Here is a 10,277-nt window from a genome sequence, read left to right as displayed (position 1 = left end):
ATTAAGGTTAGGGAATCCTGAAACACATTCTTTAATGTTTTGGGAAAACACATAACATGTTAGAAAAATCCTTATTATGTGGGACTTAAGAAAATGTACTTAGGGGCCAGTTTCACAGTGGTCCTCTTAAAGAAGTTGACATTTCCCATATTGGAATGTGTAGAAAACAGGTGCATGGCTGCAGGGAAGTTTATTTTCCCATCCAACCTAATAAAACCACATATATCCACTTATGTTTTATTCATGAGAAAGCACTGGAAATGTATATTATTGTTTATTTTAACTCAGAATAGTTTAAGACAAAATATAGAACCAATTATCCTGTGTTTCAGTGGAATTATAAAGGCAGAATGATATTAGCTACTTGATTTTTGTGCCAGAAGTTGAGATTTGTAAACTGGTGACATCTCAATTTTTTGAACTGGCTGCCAGGCAGCCTTAGTAATGGCAGTCACATAATTCTTATTTGGCTATGTCTTCAAATTTATTAGTGGTTTTTAATGAAAATGTTTTATTGACTTCACTGATGAGATGATTTTGTAAGATAACTTCCCTCATCCTCCTTAGAGAGTCTTGTTTGGGTCTGAATGTTTAGCCGAGTATATCATAGCAATGGTTTATTTTTATTTAATGCTTACCATGTGCAAAACATTTTACATGAGTTATGTCATTTGATCCTTACAAAATCCTTATAATGTAGGTATTAATATTATTTGTATTTTACCGGTAAGAAAACTGAGACTCAGAGAAGTGAAGAAACTTGCCCAAGGACCTGTTCATAAATGTCAGAAGTGGGATTGATTCAGGTCTGTCTGACTCGAAAATTTGACCTGTTTTTACCATGCCATTGTCAGACTGCAGACCTTACTTTTATAATTGATTAGTCAGACAATATTTTGTTAAAAATACAATAGGCCGGGCACGGTGGCTCATGCCTGTAATCCCAGCACTTTGGGAGGCCGAGATGGGCGGATCACGAGGTCAGGAGATCCCACCCTGGCTAACACGGTGAAACCTCATCTCTACTAAAAATACAAAAATTAGCTGGGCGTGGTGGTGGGCGCCTGTAGTCCCAGCTACACGGGAGGCTGAGGCAGGAGAATGGCATGAACCCAAGAGGCGGAGCTTGCAGTGAGTGGAGATCACGCCACTGCACTCCAGCCTGGGCGACAGAGCCAGACTCTGTCTCAAAAAAACAAAACAAAACAAAACAATAATTTATTACAAATTAAGCACCTCTAAAGGCTTTAACATATCACCCTTAATTCATAGCATTACCTAATAGATCACTTCTGGAGGTTAGTGTTGTTCCTGCTCATTATTAAGTTTTATTATCTATAGTTTTTATTTTTATTTATTTATTTATTTATTTATTTATTTATTTATTTATTTACTTTTTGAGATGGAGTCCTACTGTCACCTAGGCTGGAGTGCAGTGGCGTGATCTTGGCTCACTGCAGCCTCTGCCTCCCGGGTTCAAGCAATTCTCCTGCCTCAGCCTCCTGAGTAGCTAGGATTACAGGCATCTGCCACCACGCCTGGCTAATTTTTATATTTTTAGTTGAGATGGGGTTTCACTATGTTGATCAGGCTGGTCTTGAACTCCTGACCTCAGGTGACCCACCTGCCTCAGCCTCCCAAAGTGCTGGGATTACAGGCATGAGCCACTGCACCTGGCCTCTTTTTATATTTTTATAGTTTTATTATCTATAGTTCTTTTTCTATTTTTATAGATTGGACTGTAATCTGTACCTAAACTATATAGTGATATTCCAGATCTGTAAAAATGACTTACATGATAAAGTGTGTCTCATTTGTAGTTTCTTGCTGCATTTTGTGAGAGCCATTGTCTTTATATCTTTTTTTTTGTTTGTTTGGAGACAGGGTCTCACTCTGTCACCCAGGCTGGAGTGCAGTGGTGCAATCTTGGCTCACTGCAATCTCCACCTCTCAGGTTCAAGCGATTCTCCTGCCTCAGCCTCTGGATTAGCTGGGATTACAGGTGTGCGACACCACGCCCGGGTAATTTTTGTATTTTTAGTGGAGACAGGGTTTGTGCTATGTTGCCCAGGCTCACCTGGAACTCTTGACCTCAAGTGATCCGCCAACCTGGCCTCCCGAAGTGCTGGGATTACAGTTGTGAGCCACTGGGCCAGGCCCCCAATTTCATCTTTATGTTTTTCTGTGGGGACGGGGGGAATGGAATGCCAGGAAATGCTTCTGTCTATAAGATACTTCTCATTTGAGAAGAATTAAAATCTGAGTTTGTTTTCACAATAAAGTGATCAGCAATGTAGAGAAACTGCTTCCGCTGGAGGAAGTAAATGAAGACAGTAAAACACTAGCTAAGGTTTATGGCCATCATAATTTGCTCTATTCTACATGCCCTGGACACTTCCATTTACATTTTCTGCTGCTTTATTTTCTACTTATTCATCTGTTGCTTTGTCACTGCTGTGTAGTTTCATGTATTCCTTTTTGTCATCTCAACTGTTTTATAGTCCTTCCAGAGCAGGACGCCATCTTCAAGTTTCGTTTTGTTCAAATATGATCCTGAAGATTTCAGTATTATGAGGAAATCAGCACTCTATTAATGTTAACTGAAAGAATATTGAAATAATCATTCCTGTGCAAAGAGAAGAATTAACACAACTAATTAAAAAATAACATATTTTTAAGTCAAAGTAACAAGATAAAATACTTTTTAAATTCTAAAACCATGATGTGCTGTAAAATGTGTCCCTCCTCAAGAGAGAAAAAAAAAAACACAAAATAATTAAGCTATCAACAAACTCAGTGTTTCATGAATAAAATAATAAGAAATAAAAATATTTATTAAATTTTGTAAATATAAAGTCTCAGGCTGTGGGTAATAAGTATTTCATGAGCATCAGATTCATTTTTAGAGTGGAAATGAAGAGTACAGACATCTTATCGTCTTCGTCCTGTGGCACAGAGCATCACAGTGGCTTCCTGAGTTGTTAGAGTATTGGTTTGTGGGTGTGTTACTCGGGCTATTAGTCCTTCATTAGCAACCCAAGAACACTGATTTTACTATGCAGTTTGTTTGTACGTATTAGACTTATTTGTGATTATTTACAAACTATTTTTGAATCATTATTTGACTCTGAAAAATCCGGGCTAAACTTTTTTACTTGAGAGGAAACTAAGTCATTGAAAGAGTGAGTGAGGCCTGGTGCGGTGGCTCACGCCTGTAATTCCAGCACTTTGGGAGGCCGAGGCGGGTGGATCACTTGAACCCAGGAGTTAGAGACCAGCCTGACCAACATGACAAAACCCCGTCTCTACTAAAAGTACAAAAATTAGCCAAGCATGGTAGCTTGCCTCTGTAGTCCCAGCTACTTGGGAGACCAAGGTGAGAGGATTACTTGAGCCTGGGAGGTTGAGGTTGCAGTGAGCCGAGATTGTGCCACTACACTCCAGCCTGGACAACAGGACGAGACCCTGTCTAAAAGAAAAGAAAGAGTGGGTGACTTGCCTAAATCGTAGAACTGGGAGCAGAACTCTATCAGGTACAAGCTTATGTATCTCTTATTCTTTTATTATTTATATGCATTATGCTTGTAAAACATCTTCTAATATTAATTTACAATGACTGAAAATTATCCAAGTAAGGCAAGTGTGGTGGTGCATGCCTGTAGTCCCAGCTACTCAAGAGGCTGAGGCCAGAGCATTGCTTAAGCTGAGGAGTTCAAGGTCAGCCTAGGCAATATAGTGAGATCCCCATCTCTAAAACATAATTTTTAAAAAAAAATTTTCCAAGTAGGAAGAAATTTGGCATTAGTACTAGATAGAAACAATTCAGGATAGAATTTCCACATGGCAGACAGATTTAAAAAATATTAACAACTGAAGGGAATTATTGTAAACAATATTTAATGGTTACTCAATATTTCCTAAAGTACAGATATAGCCTACTCTGATTTTAACAGTGAAGCTTACAAAAGGAAGTGGTGATGAATTTCTCTATAGAGGAAAGAAGATTCTGAATAGGTTGGTATTCATTTTTTTCACTGAAGAAAGAAGACGAAGTAACCTGGTTGCAGGAATTTTACTTGCTCATTGAAAATATGGACATAATTATGATAATAAGATCATCATAAACATCCTTGGTCTCCTTTTTTTCCTGGAAGAGAAAATGATTCCTTACCTTAAACAATCTCTCTAGAACTTCCAGTAGCTCTTTTTCTCTGTTTAAATCTCACTGTTTCCCTCCCTGATCTTGGTTTTGGGATGCAAGATAAATTCCAGATGAAGCTAGCAATAACATACTTCTCAAGACCACAGAAAAGATGCATGGGTTCTATTGGTGGGTGTTTGATTTATAATTTAGATGTAGTTTTCTGTTTTGGAGGATGACTGAAGTATAGTCTTCCGAAAAGGGCCCAGAATATTCTTGGCTCTTAGAGTAGCCTCCCACCCCATACCCCACCAAAGTACTTGCTGAGTTTCCTGAAGCTGGGATAGCAATTAGGACCATAAAAATGAAGTTCATTAATGAAAACTAATTGAAAATTAATTCACCATGACTCCAGGGAAGAACTTGCATTTAAAATGTGTTGTTAGTGAGCGAGTCTCTAATCATCAGAGCATGGCAAAATACTTCAGAATGACACACAGGTTAATGAGGTGGTGAAGCATCAGAAGAACAAAGTCTTGTACTATTAAAATAGCCACCAGGCTTAAAACTGCTATCCTGCCCCTCCCTTCTGGCTTCCCTTTCTGCCTCATTCTACCTTCCTATTTTATTATCACTAGACAGAGCAGATGCCACTTTAGTATCCCTTCCCTCAGTAAATCCTTCCCAGAGAAGAAATTCTGCAATGAATCTCCAAGTTTTTATTCCTAAATAGAAAGGAACTTTGCAAATGCCAATTTATCTACTCTCCAAATCTTGAGGAATCTGTTTTTTTATCTTTTAAACTTTTTATTATGGAAAATTTTAAACATATGCAAAACAGAATGCTATAGTGAAACACTTTCACCTCACTTCAACAGTTACCTACCAGGAAAACCTATTTTAACTCATATTTTAGTAAGAACAAATATTTAGACTTGTAATATTTTCACAAGATAGATATTGTATCATGACCAGTTTGCTTTTCTTCTTTCTCATTCATCTAAAAAAATGTATTAAAGTTACTGTACATGCAAGATGGAATATAAGAGGGATGGGACCTTTATTTTTTTAAAGTTTCACCTGTATCCCTTCTGAGAAACCATCTAGGATCCTTTTGAAGCCTCATTATGTGCAGAGAGCTTCTAATAGTATGTTTAGATGAATGGATTTAAAAACTTTTATCATTATAATTTTATTGTGTCTTTGGTCATTTCAAGCATAATTATTCTCTATAGAAATATCCATTTTCATTTTGCTTGTCATACAATTCCTAGTTATATCTGATATTACAAATATTGGTAAGGTGGTATGTGAAAGAATCTAATGAATCTCTACTTTTCCTCTTTATAGTATTATTTAATAGTTTTGAAAATAAGGAATTAAGGGAACAATTTTGATGACAAATACTTTTTCTCCATTTGGTTTCTACCAGAATCAATTTATATTTCCTTTATCATCAGTTCTTTTAGCAAATCTCATCCTTCAATTCTTCCAAAATTCACTATTCAGGAATACCATCTTCAATCTCAACTGAAAGAAGATAGTGAATAGATTATCTTTATGATTATCTTTTAGAAAGTTTTTAAAAAGCTATTAAACATTATCAGGCTGTTCTGGAAATCTGTTCTACCTTCTTTCAAGGTGTAGAATTTAGACATACTTTCATTGTAGAGCAAGCCTCTTTGAAAATCCCTTCTCTCTTCATGTACTCCAATGTATATATGAGTTTCTCTCTCCAGTTCTTGTAAGTCATTTCAGAACAATTCTGCTTCAACATTTTTTAAAAAAAGTTCTCTTTTTAAGGAGTTTCTCACATATTACTCTGATTTTTTTTTTCAGCTGAATTGTTGTATAAATATATACTTAGGGTATTTCTGTAATCTTACAATGTTTTGAGACATTTTAAAATGAAAAAAGAAAACCTCACAGAGTAAAAAGTTAAACAGCTGAAGAAAACACCTAGCACTCTCAGGTGAGTGAGAGATTCGTGTTCAGTTCTAAGTGTATATTTAGAAAATTAAGTCGCTAAAAAATGTTTTTGTGTAATTCAATTTTTAAAATAAGATTTGATGTAATACTAGCATCCATAACCTTACCAGTACTGGAGCCAATTTCAGAGGAGTAATAGAGACACGAAAAAGACACATGAATTACTTTAATTTTGAGTATGTCTATTAAATTTACCTGACATATTTGGTCAGATTTTCCCTCCCTTGACTGAATTTCTTTTGCACGTACAGTTACTACTGATTTTAAGAAATATTACACAGTCTATTTTGTTTTCCTCCCTTGTCCTGCTCTGGGCTATACAAGTATACCATACTTAGTAAAAAGAACAACATGATGAGTTAACAGGAATTGGGAAACAGGAAAGGAGGTAGGCTGTTTAACTGAAGAGATCCATTATGAAAGAGAAGTTCAGAATTTAGTTCAAGCAGCAGCATATAAAGTTGTCTTCTCCTTTACAGATATACGAGCATACATGCAGCACGTGTGGCATCTGAGCATTACCGAATGAAATACATGGACACAACATTTCTTGAATCTCTGCATGAGTTTTTATTTTCTAGAAGTTACACTCATTTTCTGTGCATCAAAGTCTTTGGCATTTGCCATTACTGGACATTTTAGGACATGAGCAAAATACATGAATGACAGATTCAAAGAAAATATGACTGTTTTTCCTTTATTATTAACAACCATTCAATTAAATATCTCTAATTTTTATTTTTAGATAACTTACAATGGAACTTATAGTTGAGACTTGATCTTGTAAAACTTTTTTTAACTGTTAAAAAAAAAAAAGAATCCTTGGCTTAATTTAAGTTTGAGCATTTCAAAGCTGGTATTTGCAAACTCAGAAAAAAAGAGCTTTTCATTAATCCATGATTTTGGAAACAGTTACTTTAACCCGCAACCACATACAAATAGAAAAAATCCTAATGGGACTATTTTCTTACTAAGCCTGTAACAGTTTACATTCACCTAATGGCCTCGGGTTATGAGCAAACTACTCAATTAGAGAATTTAGGCTGGTTGCCCACATATTTTAGAGCAAATTATCCCTTCACAAATGCAGAACCCCCTATATAAAACGCCTAACCAGTATTTCCTGTAAAAAAATACTATTCCCTAAATTCCCACCTTGAACCTACTAAGAATTTCTCTTTTTGCTAGGGCAAAGATTTTATGGAAATATTTGTTTTTATATCACATACCTTACTGTTGGTCTTCCTGCTGGCTTGTGTTTTGACCTTCAAGCAGCTAAGAAATTATAACCAAAACACTTCTAATAAGATATTTCTTTTTAAAGTACTTTTGCTAAGTACTTAACCTGAGAACCTTAAGTTGGAAGGTGTAGAATCCTGCAAATTCTTTGATAACAGATCTTCTGCTTGGGGGGTTAAATGAATTTCATGGTTATCCTTAACACTTACTATTTCTTCTTAGGCCTCTTTCATTTAAAAGGGGGTCAGTGCTTCCAATCTATAAACACCCATTAAAAGTTCTCCACCCTTTTATACTTGGCTGCTGGTCTTAATTGTCTGCAGATGGGTGGATCACTGCATTTTTATTTCAAAGGTAGAGATTTGCAAAATGTAAACGAGCCTATTAAAAGTTCTAAATCAAGAGTCTCAACATCCATTAAAAGGATCCATGTGTAAATAAGGACAGAACTCAATTGAAAAGTGTCTTTTTGTAACAAAAAATTTTCACTAACATCTAAGAAAAGTGTATGTCATCATCTATGCATTACAAATGTATTCAACACAAACAGTGCTTTGCTAGAGGGCTATTTAAAAATTTCATGAAACTTTGAACTAAGAAAAAAATGTGTTTGCAAAACATTATTGTTTTATTTTATAACAGTCGATAGATAAGAGATGCAATGTAATTATCCTACATTATAAATTTTCATTGGGTTGAAAAGGAACAAAAGCTTTTGTTATATTTTACACAGCGGAATAAAAATTCAATACAATATAGACCTATAGTACTGACAAAAATATTTCATTGTATTTAACATAACATCTTACAATGTGATTATTTTCAGTTTACCTACTGAATTATTATTTTCTATGTTAGTCAAATTTCTTTTAAAAAAATGAACTGCAATTCACAGTATTGCTTGTGACTAAGAACTGAACCCCAGGCTAGCTGTTCTTGGCACTGTGGTGTTCTGGTTTATCTTGCCTAAGGCACTGACAGTTTATCTCAGATTCTACAGTTTCTTCCATTCTTCTTCCACTAGCTTTTCCCCTCAGTCTCGCTTTTCATTAGCCCACCCTGATGGTTGACCACTTCTAATCCATAAATTAAGCAGACAGAAAGCACACAAAGGTGTGCTTCTTTTATCTTTGAAAATCAAACCCATCACAAAATTTAATTTGATTTTCTTGGGTCTAAAATAAAATATTCCAAGGAGCAAAAAAATACTGCTAGAATCCCTGCTCTTAAAAACCAGCCTTATATACTCACCTTGCAGTGGAGGATACAAGGGAATTGCTTTGGCTTTATTCACTTTGGCTTTGAGCCCCATAATCTGTGCCCAGTAGTCAAATCAAGGTTTGAACATCTGACAGCTGTATTTCCCTCATCCTTTCTCTAAATGCAATGCAGAATTAATTTAATTTTAGGGGAATGGTGTTTCCCCCTACACTCCAGTTTTAATACACAGATTATAGTGACAATATTTAAAAGCTGTTTTGATCTTTGAGATTGTATTTTCTTTCATTTTTTACTTAACTTTTCTGAGTGTGACGAAAAGGGAAGCAGAAGTTGGAAATCTAAATAGAAACAAAAAAACAATTTCAGCTATTCTCCTTGAGCTTGCAAAAATGCATTTACAAGCTCTCAACAAAATTTTACTTTTAAAAGCCATTTTAATATTTGTTATCTTTTACCAAGTAAAATAAGCTGATGCTTTTACATGTGGATCTTATTATGTGAATAGCCGTCTAAGCCTGCTATTGAACATAATCATATGAATTACGAACTGTGACTTTATTTCTTTTATAATCTTTGTAGTTCTTGCCATTACTTTTACGTGTCTATGTCTGGCATTATGTAGCTTTGAAACTAGGCCAAAAATATTTATTGTCGTATATCTGGAGTTCTCATACTTTGTGGGTGAGTTTGGTTTCCAAGCTGGGCAAAACTTATTAGCAGATACAGTTTTTGGCATTCATTTGAAAAAAAATTTTAAGTAATTTTAGTACCCCCTGACGTATAACCTTTTGCACTCCTTGAAATGTGTATGGAGTTGAAATTTCAATGCTTGAGCTATCTCTTTTTCCAATTTTAAGTAATTCTTCATTTATAAAGTACAAAAAATGGAACAAAAAACAACAAAAAGAAAAAGAAAAAAATGAAATAAAAGAATGAATTTCACTGCAAACTGGAATATTTCGAAATATTCACATGGATGGTTTAGATAAAATATTTCTCTGACGTGCAAATCCCAGAGAACTGAGACAGGGTACCATTGATACAGTGCAGTGCTAGTAATTTGTGGTTGTATGAAGTAACAATAATGATGAAAAGCAAAATATGTATGCATAATTCTTTTACTAATCTCTTTGCAGCTTTACTATTTTTTTTTTTTTTTTTTTTTTTTTGACACAGTGTCTTGTTCTGTCTCCCAGGCTGGAGTGCAGGGGCACAAACATGGCTCACTGTAGCCTCAACCTCCAGGGCTCAAGCAATCCTCCTGCCTTAGCCTCTTGTTAGCTGGAACCACAGGCGTGTGCACGATGCTTGGCTAATTTTTTAATTTTTTGTATTTTGATTTTTTTGTAGAGACAGGATCTTACTTTGTTGCCCAGGCTGGTCTCAAACTCCTGGGCTCAAGTGATCCTCCCATCCTCCCACCTTAGCCTCCCAAAGTGCTGGGGTTATAGGTATGAGCCACCAAACCTGGCCTAAATTCTAGTAAGAAGAGTGATGAAGATATTCATTTCCTGCCATTGGTTTATATACCAGACTCCATCACTATATCGTTGTTCATTATGGTTCAGGCATAGCATAGTACTCTTCATGTAGTTCATTCCTAGTATACTTTTGTGTACATAGGGTAATAGGTTACATAGAGTAACCTATTAGCACTATTTAAGATGGTATTAAGGTATTGTTAAAC

Source organism: Chlorocebus sabaeus, chromosome 10 (genome assembly GCF_047675955.1).
Source record: "Chlorocebus sabaeus isolate Y175 chromosome 10, mChlSab1.0.hap1, whole genome shotgun sequence".
NCBI lineage: Eukaryota > Metazoa > Chordata > Mammalia > Primates > Cercopithecidae > Chlorocebus > Chlorocebus sabaeus.
Note: the sequence above shows the minus strand (reverse complement) of the source record.